The sequence below is a fragment of the Pipistrellus kuhlii genome, unplaced genomic scaffold, assembly GCF_014108245.1.
Source record: "Pipistrellus kuhlii isolate mPipKuh1 unplaced genomic scaffold, mPipKuh1.p scaffold_m20_p_2, whole genome shotgun sequence".
Classification (NCBI taxonomy): domain Eukaryota; kingdom Metazoa; phylum Chordata; class Mammalia; order Chiroptera; family Vespertilionidae; genus Pipistrellus; species Pipistrellus kuhlii.
This window is the reverse complement of record NW_023425515.1, coordinates 62665106-62678908: the sequence shown is the minus strand read 5'-3', so window position 1 is coordinate 62678908 and position 13803 is coordinate 62665106. Positions and strand designations below refer to the sequence as shown.

The 13803-nt window shown below is 38.7% G+C and overlaps 1 pseudogene; it reads right to left on the bottom strand.

Moving 5' to 3' along the window:
* Positions 1-2223: 2223 nt before the first annotated feature.
* On the bottom strand, positions 2224-2817 carry LOC118722942 (annotated as a pseudogene).
* Between the last annotated feature and the right edge of the window lie 10986 nt (positions 2818-13803).

Here is a 13803-nt window from a genome sequence, read left to right as displayed (position 1 = left end):
GCTCACCCGCAACTGCCCTCCCTGATGGTTTGCTCGCCCTCCCCAGTCCCCCCTGCTCCCCCTGCCCTCCTTTCCCGCCCTCTCCACCAGCCTGCTCACCCCCAACTGCCCTCCCCTGACAGCCTGATCACCCCTAACCACCTCTGCCTTGGCCCCACTACCATGGCTTTGTCCGGAAGGATATCCGGAAGGTCTCTCAGTCTAATTAGCATATTACCCTTTTATTAGTATAGATAAATATAAATCTGTACTGGTGCTTATGAATTAGTGGTCAAATCTAATCTCCACCTATATTTTTTTTAGGGAGGAATATCAAATATATTATATAATCATTAAAATGTTAACTCAATTTAAACATAGGATTTAAATTTTGATTTTTTAATTTCTTTTGAATATGTCATGTTTTGCAAGCTAGACAACAGACTCAAACTAAAGTGGCCTTGTCCCCTAGAGATTCAGGCCAAGTCTTGCAACGTATAGCAAAACGACATCATAATACACGGTGCTCACGATAGGGTTATAAACTCTAAACAAAAACCTCTTATCTATATTATTTTCTTCCTTAGGAAATAGCCAAAAGTCCAGTCGTTAAAGGCATGATATACAGAAAATCTTGACCTATAAAAGACATAATGATTCAAGTTATATGCTGGTCAACATATTTGTGAAACAAATCAGAAATGGCCAACAATTGGTGAACAGAGAAAGTTTTTAAATTTTGAAAGCTTGCTCTGAGGTTTAAAAAATTCCTGGTTGTTGTTAATAAGAAAGCAAGTAAAAATATCATAAATGCACCACACTGACATTTGATTTTGCCAAGGTCTTCCACTAGAACATGAAGTTAAGAGATGACTCTAAGGGATAAGATACTTATATATTTTCAACATAGATCACCCAGTAATAAGAAAGCTGACATACTGCCTTCTTCCCTTTGCCCCAGAACAAACTGACAGTGAGAACCATTTGAAAGAAAAAAATGCTCATCTCTAAAAAGGGTGGTGGCAGCAACACTTCCCAATACAGACCAATCTCCCATTTTCCCATACAATTAACATTGCTATTCTTCCATGATACAGGTTCATGTAGAAAAATTTGTCAAATTTTTTTTTTTTTTTTTTTTTTTGCCAGGTCTAGGAGATGAAAAATGGAGCATGACCTAATTAGCTATTAGTAAGCTCAGTTCACCTCTTTAGGATGGGCACACAAAACCTGGCCATTGCTTTGCTAGACATCTTCAAACAGCAGACTTCCTTAGCCCTTAGCCAATTTCCACTCAATGCCTTAAAGCTGGGCTCAGTTTCATCTGACTCTTCTCAGGTCTGAGGTGGGTGCTAGTCATCAAAACCTGTAATGTCATTGGAGGAGTAACGCTGTAGCCTTTGTTTGCATGGTAAGCGATGTGCAGGTAGTAAAATTCTGGCAGGAACACCAGGATGCCAGTGATCTGTAGGGGATGGCCCAGCCTGCCCCGCACTTCTTTGCTGATGTAGCTGTGCAGGAGGGCACCCCTGATGATGAGAGAGTCACCAATCAAAAACAGCTATACTTACAAAGATAATAATTTAATAAAAAAATACTACCCTCACATAAAAAATAATAACAAAATTCTATCTCTAGATTTGTAAGAATTGCATCTGAAAGAAAAAAGATGAGTTTTTAAATATTTAAAATGACATATATAAGATGTTTAAGATAAGGTAATATTTTATTAATAGTGCTAATAGATAGCAGATTTGTGCATATTACCTTGGGTAGGGCTAGTTAATTTTTATAAATCTTTGACAGTGGCCCTATTTTTTTTTTTTTTTTTTTGTGTGTGTGTGTGTGTGTGTGTGTGTGTAGTGTGTGTGTATAATTGTAATCTTGAATTAATTAAATATTTATTAGAGATTGAACTAACTGGAAAAACCTTTAAACTGCAAGAGGTGGAGACACAGTGGATTCTCATTCTTCATGTTCATTAGTTTCTATAAAGTCACCATGAACATTGGATTAGTAAATACCAAAGTATTGCTCCCTGGGAAATATAGGGTTAGGTTAAGATAGAGATTAGATGGAATGATTCAACTCCTTGGGTGACTGCTACCTTCGGGGAGATAAGGAAAATTTCTTCTAAAATCCACTGGGAGAAGAAAATATCAGTAGCCAGGTTAAGATTTCAAATCTGCATTGGGAAAGAAGTTGACCTCACTTGGGCTATGAAAGAGCCCAGACACAGGCTAGTTAGGTAATAATTGACATCTCCCCATCTCTGCTATCAGACAGAGTTGATTCTGCTTTTAAAATACTTTATAAATTCCATCTGGATGCCTTCAGGGTCACCCTCAAGATTCCAGTGCACCAGCTTTAGCTTGTTCAAGGGTGGCGACAAAGGCAGGTTTCCTTTATTCCTTCCCGGTTTGTGGTGCATAATTATCAGCCACGGTATTTTGTAAGAACTGCTGCTGAGTAAAGCAGGAATACCACATCTGGATTTTCTTCAGGTGACTTTGGATGTAAGCATTGAAGACGATCACTACTCTGTGAGAATCCTGCATCAGCAATGACCAGGAAGACTCAAACTTTGGGTTGGCGCCACTCCCAGAGCTCAAATTCTCATCTGTGCCTTTGTTGCTGCTGGTAGTGTGTGGGTTCTCAAGTTCCAGGATCCCCCTTCTTGGGTTGGGTTGTAGTCGGTGATGCCAGAATATTCTGTCAGGAGGTTGGGGCCAAAACAGTTTTTCCACTCTGGCAAGGCCCCACACAAAGGACCCAGGCCTCAAGCAACCCGGCCATGGACAGCAGACTCACTGGACCCCACTCTAGCTCTGGGGGCATGCGCCTGTACACCTGGTGTCTTCCTTTGTGCAGTCCATTGCGTCAACTCTGTAAATGTCCCATAGGTGGTTTACTGCTCCTTAATTACCAAGACCAATAATTAACCATATATATATGTTATACTACTTATTACAATTTATAAGTATGGTAACAGTTTTATTCCAAATGCAATTAGGAAATCAAGAGATTGGAGCTTTACATCTTCTTTCATGGATCATGAGATTTAAACTAATTCCTAGCATGTGGGTGCTTAAACAAATTCATATTCTTGCATTTGGTAAAAAATTTTCCAATAAAAATATATATTTAAAAATGTGTGGGTTTTTAGTTGAGTGTGCAAAAGTAAATATGTCATTCATTGGATCAGCTTTTTTTAGGGTGTTGAATAGAACTTTGTATGTGTTTAGATTGTATTCAGCCAAATGTAAAATTGTCTTTGAAGCTCATGTTGAAACTCCTAAGTGCAATATTTATTGCTTTTCAAGACTTTAAATTTATATGCAGATATACTGTTATGAAACCTCATTTGATATTCAAATGTTCACTTTATATCTTCCACTCCCCCTGAGGACTGTTTTTATTATCAAGACACACTTTCTGCCCTAGCCGGTTTGGCTTAGTGGATACGGCCTGTGGACTGAAGGGTCCCGGGTTGGATTCCGGTCAAGGGCACATGCCTGGGTTGTGGAATCAATCCCCAGCTGGGGGCATGCAGGAGGCAGCTGATCAATGGTTCTATCTCATCATTGATGTTCCTATCTCTCCCTCTTCCTTCCTCTCTTAAATCAATAAAAATATAAAAACACACACACACACTTTCTATGTCATTTTCGTTATTACCAGTAATACCACTAGTGGCAATATACTTTAACACTGGTAAATAAGCATTGTTGGGGAAGTTGTTTATGATCCTAGAAATATTGTATAATACTTAAAAAATATATTTTTGAAGTGTTTTATTCAGACTTCATTATGTAGCAAGCTTCAATTAAAAAAAGAATAAAGGAGCCCTCGCCAGTTTTGCTCAGTGGATAGAGCATCATTCTGCGGACTGAAGGGTCCTAGGTTCAATTCTGGTCAAGGGCACATGTCAGGGTGTGGGCCCAATCCCCAGTAGGGGGCATGCAGGAGGCAGCTGATTAGTGATTCTTTCTCATTATTGATGTTTCTCTCTCCATCTCCCTTCTTCTCTAAAGTCAAGAAAAACATGTTTTCAAAAAAAGGATAAAGGAAAATCAAGTAGAGATGCTCTACAAAAGGGAACTAAACAGTGAGCTGTTGTACATTTGGGTGATATAAATTTATGTAAATCTCAAAAGTGTGAGAAAACAACAACAATCCAGCTCCCCATGGTGAAATAAACAAGGTGGGAACCTCCTCTTCCCAAATTGTATTTTAATGTGTTTTTATTTTTCTTCTAGTCTTTTTGTAAAGTCTTTTTGGATAGTAATTATTTTATTTGGCATTTATCATGCCAATGTTACTTCATGCATATCTAATATACCTTAATTGGAATTGGGAGGAATTTTCTGATATAATGGACTAACTCTAATGCAGTATTTATTGAGAGAATATAAATGTTTTCACATGATTCACACTGCAGTTTACTAATTGATATATTCTAACTCTAGGATTTAAAGAGTGATATTGGAATTTAGACTAAATGAAATACCAGTAGTTTAAAAATTGGCTAATATTTATGTTGGTGCTTAATGCATCCTTCTTATATATAAGGACAAATTACCCAGCAACCAGGTTTCTTTCTGAACTATATTTCTATTTTTGTATTTTGTAGATTGGAAATTTTACAAGTTTGAACTGGATTTCTGTTAGTTGAACTAGCCTCAGGTCTGGAGAGTCAGTTTATGAGAATTCAGTCCTAGTATGTGGACACTTAAACAAATTCACATAAAAAAGAATCTAGAACCTCCATTTTTGAGTGATTGTGATATAAAGCTTGATAAATTCAATGTTTTTTTACTGCCTGTGGTGTACATAATTACTCTATGTGATTTCTATGAGTAAACTCCATTTTTCATGCTTGGGAAAAGTTGTTTAAAACTCATGTTCCCATAGCCATGTTTCTAGACTATTATATTTCTACCTCTAGTATTTCTAATAAAAATTCTCTCTCTCTCTCTCTCTCTCTCTCTCTCTCTCTCTCTCTCTCTCTTTTAACAAAAAGGCATTCTGATCACTTAAATGGGTTTTAAATATGAGTGCAGAATCAGTTTAAAATCAAGAGTTATCCTCTAAACATTATAGGCAATTGTCAGACAGTCAGATGGACCTATGTTTTTTTTTTTAAATAAATCTTTATTGTTCAGATTATTACAATTATTTCTCCTTTCCCCCCCACATAGCTCCCCTCCACCTGGTCCCCACTCCACTCTCTGCCCTTACCGCGCCCCCCCCCCCCCCCACTGTCCTCATCCATAGTATATGACTGGACAAAAATCATATACCTATGGACCTATATTTTATTTTATTTTATTACATATTTTATCCTCACCCAAGGATATGTTTATTTACATATAAAGTGTAAAGTGGGGGCGGGGGAGAGAAAAAGAACTTGATGTGAGATAGAAACATCAGTCAGTTGCCTCCCACACTGTGACCTGACCTGGGATTAAACCTGCAGCCTTTCGGTGTACAGAAAAACACTCCAACCAACTGAGCCACCCAGCCAGGGCTGAACCTACACTTTACATTTCAGCACCTATTACTCAGAGAAGACAAATATATTTACAGACTACCTAAGTTAAAAACAAAACAAAACAAAAATGTCCTTTTATTATTGGGAAAATATACTTTTTACTTTTTGCCATTAATTTAGAATTGGAGGTTCAATTCAAAGACAGAAACTAAACCATGTGGTCCTTTCTGAGTAAACTACTCCTGGCACAAGTGTTCCCTTCTCTCCAACCCCAACTTGGCAGACTTAACCACGCCCATTGCTGGTCTCCTGGAATAAGATGTCATGTCCTTTAAGTAATGAAATTCACAGTAGCAGTAGCTACCACTTATTGAGCTGTTATTAATGCCAGAAACTTTCCTAAGTCTTTTCATATATGATCTCTCCCTCCATTACCCCATCCTTCTGATTCCACATAGAATAAATCTAAAAGATTTACTAACGGGATATTCTCTTTTGAAGCATCTTGACAACTACACAGTTTAATAATGTTGGAATTTGAAGGGTGTGGGGGCGGAACACAGTTGAACTATCAGCATGCAGCTGCCTGTCAGACTTACAATAAAAATGCAAATGTGAATATTTAAATACCTTTTGCTACAGCACAGCAAAAGGGAGAGAGACAGTTCAATAAAGTACACTGTAGGAACCGGGGTGACAAATGCCTTTTCAATTTTTTGGAAGTTGCATAGAGTAAAACATACTACAGTAAATTAGGCTTTCTACTGTAACAGGTTTGTTTTTTCATTTAGGAAAGGAAAAAGATCAAACTCCAAATCGCTTCCCATTTCATCTTCTCTGACAGCTTTAACTGAAGTGAAGTAGTTTCCTGATTATTACCTTTAGTCATAATGATATTTCTCTCGAACTTCTCCGACATGTATGACACATCCTTTGCTGTTGTCAATGTATCATAGCGTTTCCCCTCCGTATTTAGCTTGCTTTGTTCTAAACCAGCTGTATCAAGTAGATATAATTTTTGGACGTTATTTTTCTAGCATCACAACCTGCCATTTGAGTAGAAATGCCTGGATAAACAAAATTTAATTTTCTGACGTGTTTATTCTTAGACTTTGTGGAAATTCAGATTTACGTTTTCTTTCATTTGTCACTGAGTTCTGTGCTGACAAGATAAGTGGTCCTTTCTGGGAATTGGAGTTTATCTAGACCACAGGAGCTCTGTGTTTGTAAAAACTGATATAAGAAAATCCACACAAACACACACAAAAGTAAAAAGACGGTTTTCAAAAGCAATCTCTTCTAAATGGATTTGCCAAGGGATTGCTTCCAAAAGCCAGTTCTAAAAGTACATACGCTTATTTTACACATTATTAACTATTTGTCAAAGAAAACAGGGCAGAGAAAATTAAGTAATTAGGAATCCATTGCCAATTATAGGGAGTAATTACACATGAGGACACAATTATTTCAAATTATAGTGGAAATCAACATGAAAACAAGATTACCATGCCTAAAGGCAGAGCAGTCAGCTAGAGAACATGACTTTCTTGATATTGAATCACCTGCTATCTTGAGCTGGGCTCTGTTCAAAGGCCACAAAACAAATCTTTGATTTTAAGTAAGGTGACCAGACGTCCCGCTTTTGGGATGTCTTTCCAAAAATCGGGACCTTTTTTTTTTAAAACGCCGCGGGACAAATTGTTAAAAATCGGGACTGTCCCGCCAAAAGCAGGATGTCTGGTCACCTTAAAAGGAAGTTTTAATCTGGTGAGAAGGACCAAATTCATCAGTGCTGAGTCTCATTCAAGAGAAAGTGAACTGGTCTGGAAATGAGATTTTTGATTAATCAGAAAAATCTTTCAGAAAATGTTTTTGATTTGTGGTGGGATGATTGAAGGGAAATACTTGCAACCTGAGTGAGCTAGCTGACAGCTTAGGTGAGAAAAGCATGCAATTTGGCATCTTGAAGTTTGATTTCTCTCTTCACTAGTCATATAAACCTGGAAGATAGTATTTAATTTATCTGAGTTTTACTTTCCTTGCTTCAAACAAGACTAATATCTTTATCTACTTCATAGCACTGTTGGGGGAATCAAGTGAGATATCATTCAAAAGTGTTTAACATAGTCCTCAACACAGATTTTCTGACTGAGAATTTGGCGGTATTCTCAAACTGCTCATGTATAGTGTCAAGCCCCTCGATGCATGTCTGCCTCTGAACTGCAGCACCTGGTCCAGGTTAGTGGGGAATCAGCCTGAAGGGGGAAGGTAGGCAGGCCCTGGAGAGAGGCAGGTGAAGGGTGTTTGAGAACATGATTGACACTAATAAAAGCAGCTGTGAGTTGACGCTGCTCAGCTTAGAGTCACTACATCTGCAAGTCACTGGAAATATGTAAAACTTAAGCAACAAATGGAGGAAAAAGGATCTGAATACAGAGAGAGGTAGAAAACTCCTTTGATGAAGGGTAATTAAAAAAAAATTTAAATTCTTTATTGTTTAAAGTATTACATGAGTCTCCTTTCTCCCCTATTGACCTCCCCTGCCGTTTCCACCCCCTAGCACATGCCCTTACCCCTACTGTCTGTGTCCATGGGTTACGCTCATATACATGCATACAAGTCCTTTGGTTGATCTCTTACCTTCCCCTCCCCTGCCTCCCCTCTGAGGTTGGAAGGTCTGTTCAATGCTTCTATGTCTCCAGATCTAGGTGATTTCTTGAGAACAGACATCAGTGTTCTGTGATTTAAGAATTGGTTTGTAATAACTTAATGAAGGCACAAATTAGGAAATATCCATGTCACAGGAGTGGGAAAACTCAGAGCTTCGAGAAATACCCCTTCATCGTCACCGGTAATAAGAAGGTCCCGAAGTAAACTAATTTATGGGATGATTTTTACACTTCTGGGTTTCTATAAAAAACTAACAACAGGATTATATCGGGCATTTCCCTGCTTCAGAAGGTCCTTGGTGAAAAGAGCCAACTAACAAAGGAAGATCTCACGTGCCCAGGTGCTCTTCCCTTGGTCGTGACAAGACTTTTTCTTAAAATGGAAAAAAATATATATTTCTTTCTTTACTAAGTGCTCAGCCACTGTCAGAAAATGACAGCTTTTCATCCATGAATAATCTAATAGTTTATTAGAAGTAGTTACTTACATATGAGTGGACACCTGGCTTCCTTTATACAGTATTAACTTTTCTTGAGTATTCACTTTAGACACGGGTTTTGATACTAGAGAAATGGGTGGTAGCAACAGGTCAAATTTGTTTGTATCAAATCAGATTTATTTCTGAAAAGCCCCAGTTCCACACAATCAGAAAATGGTAGGACTGAAGGGCAGAGTGAAAGGTCACCTACTCTATCCCTCTGTCTCTGTGCAGTCCATGGAGTGACCCAAGTGTAATACACATGTTAATTGTACTTATTCTGCTGTGCTTGGTAGTGTGCCATTTTCTGACTCTGTCCCTCAGCTGCAAATTCTATAGCCTGACATTTGTTTCACTGATAACACTGATAATTGCTGCCATAATGTCATCTTATAAAACATAATCTGATTTTGTGATTGAAATAGCAGATGCTACTGTTATTTGATTTCTTTCTAAAAAACAAAAAAACAAAAATAAAACCACTACCCCCCCCCCAAAAAAAAAACACACACACAAAAAAAACAACATACCAAAACAAAAAAAAACAAAAAAACAAAAACAAAAAACCTTAAAAAACCCCACACTAAAATACTTGGCTTTTGTCTAATCCTTTCTGCTTTGGTTTTCCTAAAATTCTGAGGTTGACTTGCTAGTCAAAGGTGAGTGTACCCTGTGAATATATAAACAACTCTTGAAGACTGGGTAGGAAACAAGAACTCTGGACTTTTGGACCTCATAGCATCCTTTTTGGATTCTTTTCAATAAAAAGCATTTTGTTTTGTTTTTGTTAATTCTCACCCTAGGATATTATTTCCATTGATTTTTAGAGAGACTGCAAGGGAGGCGTAGAGAGAGAGACACATTGACTGGTTTGCCTTCCTCTCAGGCCCATACCAGATCTGGAGATTGAGCCTGCAACTGAGGCATGTGCCCTTGACCAGGATGGAAACCAAGACCCTTCAGCATAATTCCTCCAAATTTGTTCTTCTTTGTCAAGATTGTTATAGCTAACTGGGGTCTTTTGTGGTTCCATATAAATTTATAGAATATTTGTTCTAGTTCTATGAAATATACCATTGATACCTTTTTATAAATATTTAAAAAATTTATTTCAGAGAAAAGAAGGTAGAAGGAGCGAGAGATAGAAACATCAAGAATGAGAGAGAATCATCAATCAGCTGCCTCCTGCTCACCCCACTCTGGAAAGCAAGCTCACAACCTGTGCATGTTCCCTGACCAGGAATCAAACTGTGACCTCCTGGTTCATAGGTGGATGCTCAAACCCATGCTGGCTGGGCAAACCTGCACTTTTGTTGGTGTACAAGATGATGCTTCAACAAACAGTCATAATGTTTTCTTAAAATGCTTTGAATTTCTTTGATTTTATTTATTTATTTGGCAATATTATATTTATATTACTTTTTATTTATTTTTATTTTTTTTAAATTGAGTTTTACAGAGAGGAAGAGAGAGGAATAGAGAGGAATATAGAGGAATAGAGAGTCAGAAAAATTGATGAGAGAGAAACATCGACCAGCTGCCTTCTGCACACCCCCCACTGGAGATGTGCCCACAACCAAGGTATATGCCCTTGACCGAAATCGAACCTGGGACCCTTCAGTCCACAGGCCGATGCTCTATTCACTGAGCCAAACTGGTTTTGGCATTTTTCAGTTTTTTGTTTTAATAATTGATTTTTAGTTTCAAACCATTATGGTCAAAGAAGATGTTTGATATGATTTCAATCTTAAATTTACTGAGACTTGTTTTGTGTCCTAACATGTGTTCCATACTAGAATATGTGCCATGTTCACCTGGGAAGGATATATATTCTACTGTGCTGGGATAAAGTGATCTGAGGATATCAATTAAATCCAGCAGATCTAGTGTGCCAGTTAAGGGTAGAGTGTCATTTCACAGCCAGATGGTAGGTAGGCACCTATTCCTGACTCTGGTGCTCTCAGCTGGAGAGCCTGGATTGGGGTTGAGATGCCTCACTTTTCAGGGGAACACCCTTCAGCCGATATATCCCTCTGGATCTCAGCCACCACCTACAGGAGTGGTGCCATCCCTTTTGGTATCTCTGCCCTTCCTACCAGGGTCAATGTGACTTCTTCTGTAAATTCTTGGTTATAAGAATTTTCCTCAGCTAGTCTTATTTTGGTTATTCAGGATGAGTGTTTGGTACATCTTTCTTAGAACTTTCTACAGTGTGATACAGATAGCAGGTGCATGAATAAATGAATAAAGTCACAGATCTCTGCCTCAATCTGTCAGTGGGTGAGTAAAAAATCTCATTAGGCTGTGGTCTTGTATGGTCCATTAATTCATACCATCTTATTTCACCAGCACCTGGCTCCTGCAATAAAGGTACTCCTCTAGCTTTATCAGAGTTCTTAGAAGGAACTCCACTAAAGCTCATCCTTAAGTTCTTGCTTTAGTTTTTGGAACATCGTTCCTATGGATCTTTTCTGCCCTAGAGTTAAGAAAGTATCCGTTGATGGACTAGAAAAGCAAGGAGCATTCTCTTAATGGTATATACCACTAGGTATGTGCTCCTTGCATCTTGCCTAATGTACACAATTGAAAATAATGAATAACAATAGTAATAGGAATTGAGAGAAAGCTAGTCACAAAATCAATAGCAATTACTGACAAATATTATAATACAGTAGTATAATTTTATATTTATCCTTTTTCAACTAAAGGATTTATTCTTTCAGAGTTGAGTATTATCTTTTTTAAAATTGTTGAAATGACCCTCACAGTTTCTGCAGTACAAATCCCACTTTGAAAGGTGCAGCATTATTATTATTTTTTTAAATCTTTATTGTTCATATTATTACAGATGTTCCTCTTTCTCCCCACCCCTCTCCGTTGCTCCCCTCCACCAGGTTCTCCCCGACCCTCTGCTCTTTCCCAACCCATCATTGTCCTCATCCATAGGTGCAGTTAATGTTCAGTCTCTTCCCACATCTCCCCTTTTCCCCGAGAATCATCAGTTCACTCCCCTTCCATACCTCTGATTGTATTATATTCACCAGTTAATATTGTTCATCAGATTAAAAAAAATTTTTTTTTTTGGTTTTTAGATTCAATTGTTGATAGTTACGTATTTGTTGTTCATAGTTTTTATCTTTATTTACTTTCTCTTCCAGAAGAACCCCCTTCAGCAATTCATATAATTTTGGTTTGGTGGTGATGAACTCCTTTAGCTTTTTTTTTTTTTTATTGGTGAAGCTCTTTATCTGGCCTTCGATTCTGAATGATAGCTTTGCTGGGTAGATTGTTTTTGGCTGTAGGTTCTTACTATTCATCACCTTGGATATTTCTTGCCATTTTCGTCTGGCCTGCATGGTTTCTGTTGAGAAATCAGCTGACAATCGTATAGGTGCTTCTTTATAGGTTTCTACCTGCTTTTCTCTTGCTGCTTTTAATATTCTTTCTTTGTCTTTTGCTCTTGGAATTTTAATTATGATTTGTCTTGGTGTGGTCTTCTTTGGATTCCTTTTGTTTGGAGTTCTGTGCGCTTCCTGGACTTGTAAGTCTAATTCTTTCCCCAGGTGGGGGAAGTTTTCTGTCACTATTTCTTTCAGTATGTTTTCGATATCTTGCTCTCTCTCATCTTCTCGGACCCCCATAATTCTGATGTTGGTTCGCTTGAAGTTGTCCCAGAGGTTTCTTACATTATCTTCAACTTTCTGGATTCTCTTGCTTCTTGCTTCTGTGGAGGAGTGTCTTCTGGCTCTTTATATTCCAAATCTTTGGCTTAATTCTTGCGATCTTCCATTCTGTTTTTAGGACTCTGTATAATATTTTTTATTTCAGAGAATGTATTCTTTATTTCTAGTTGATTCTTTATTATTTCTAGTTGATCCCTTTTCATATCCTCATATCCTCATTTATTTTATTGGCCTTTTCTAGGAGATTTTTGAAAAACCTTATAAGTGTGGTTTTGAACTCTATATCTAGTCTCTTCTCTTCCTCCATTTCTTTCATTTGTGATCTATTTCCTTGTCTCGGCATTTTTACAGCTTCCCTGAGTTGGTAGAGTGGCTTTGTGTGCTAAGGTGTCCTATATGGTTCAATGAGTCAGCCTCCCAGTTACCTGAGGTGGACAGTCTTGGTGTAGACCTTTGTGAGCTGTGTGTGCAGTCTTGTTTTAAGCCTTGCTTGTTGTTGGTATCATTGGGAAGCATTGATCTCCAAGCCAATTGGCTGTGAGGATCAGAAGTGTCTCAGCTAGGAGGGTTTCTGTATTTTGCTTGGATGGGCGGAGTCTCGGGGTGGCACAGACAAGCTTTGTTGAATCCTGCACAATTGGTTGCAGGTGCGCTCACCTCTTTGGTATAGGCACAGACAAGCTTTAGATTCCTACCTGCCCCTCCCTAGGAGAGTCCTATTGGCAGCGAATGAGGAAGCTAGCCACTGGAAAGGCTTCTGTGCTCTGCTTGGCGGGGGCGGAGTCTTGGGTGGTGCAGACAAGCTTTATTCAGCCCCTCCCTATGAGGGTCTGGTTTCTGAGTCCCACAGTAATGGCCACTGGTTTCACACACCTCCAGGAGATCTCTGTCCACTGCCTGACAGTCTGGCCTCTCCCTGTCTGGGGCCGTCTATCAGCGCAATAGGGTGATTCTGTTTTCCTCCTGAATAAGAAAACCAGCCACACATTAGCTGTCAGCCCTCTCCACGCACAGGGAGTAAGTGGTAGCAAACTCGGCCTGCCCTCTCCACGCCCCGCAAGCAAGCCAGCAGCGAACTCTGCGGCCACCTTTTCACGCGCACGGTTCTCCGCACCTTCACAGTTCCTGAGGTTCAGTGCGCATTCTCTCTCCTTCCCAGATGGGAGAGCCTCCTCTCAGCCAGTTGTCTGGTGCTTCAGGGTGATGTTTCCCCTGTTTTTCAGTTTTAAATTCAAATTTGTTGTGGTAGGCTGCATTCAGGTGTCTATCCTATGCCACCATCTTGGTTTCTCCACAATGCAGCATTTTTAAGTGGCTAATTTAAATAATGTTTAGCCCTGGGTTTGACACATTGAATTTCTGCATCATCTTATTAATCAAAACAGCCATCTGGCATCAACAAGACTTTCAAAATCCTACAGGGACTTAATGGATTAAATCAAGGTAACTGTAGAGGTTTATGGCTCTGTGTTGTACATTTTCATCTCATTCCTAAGTCT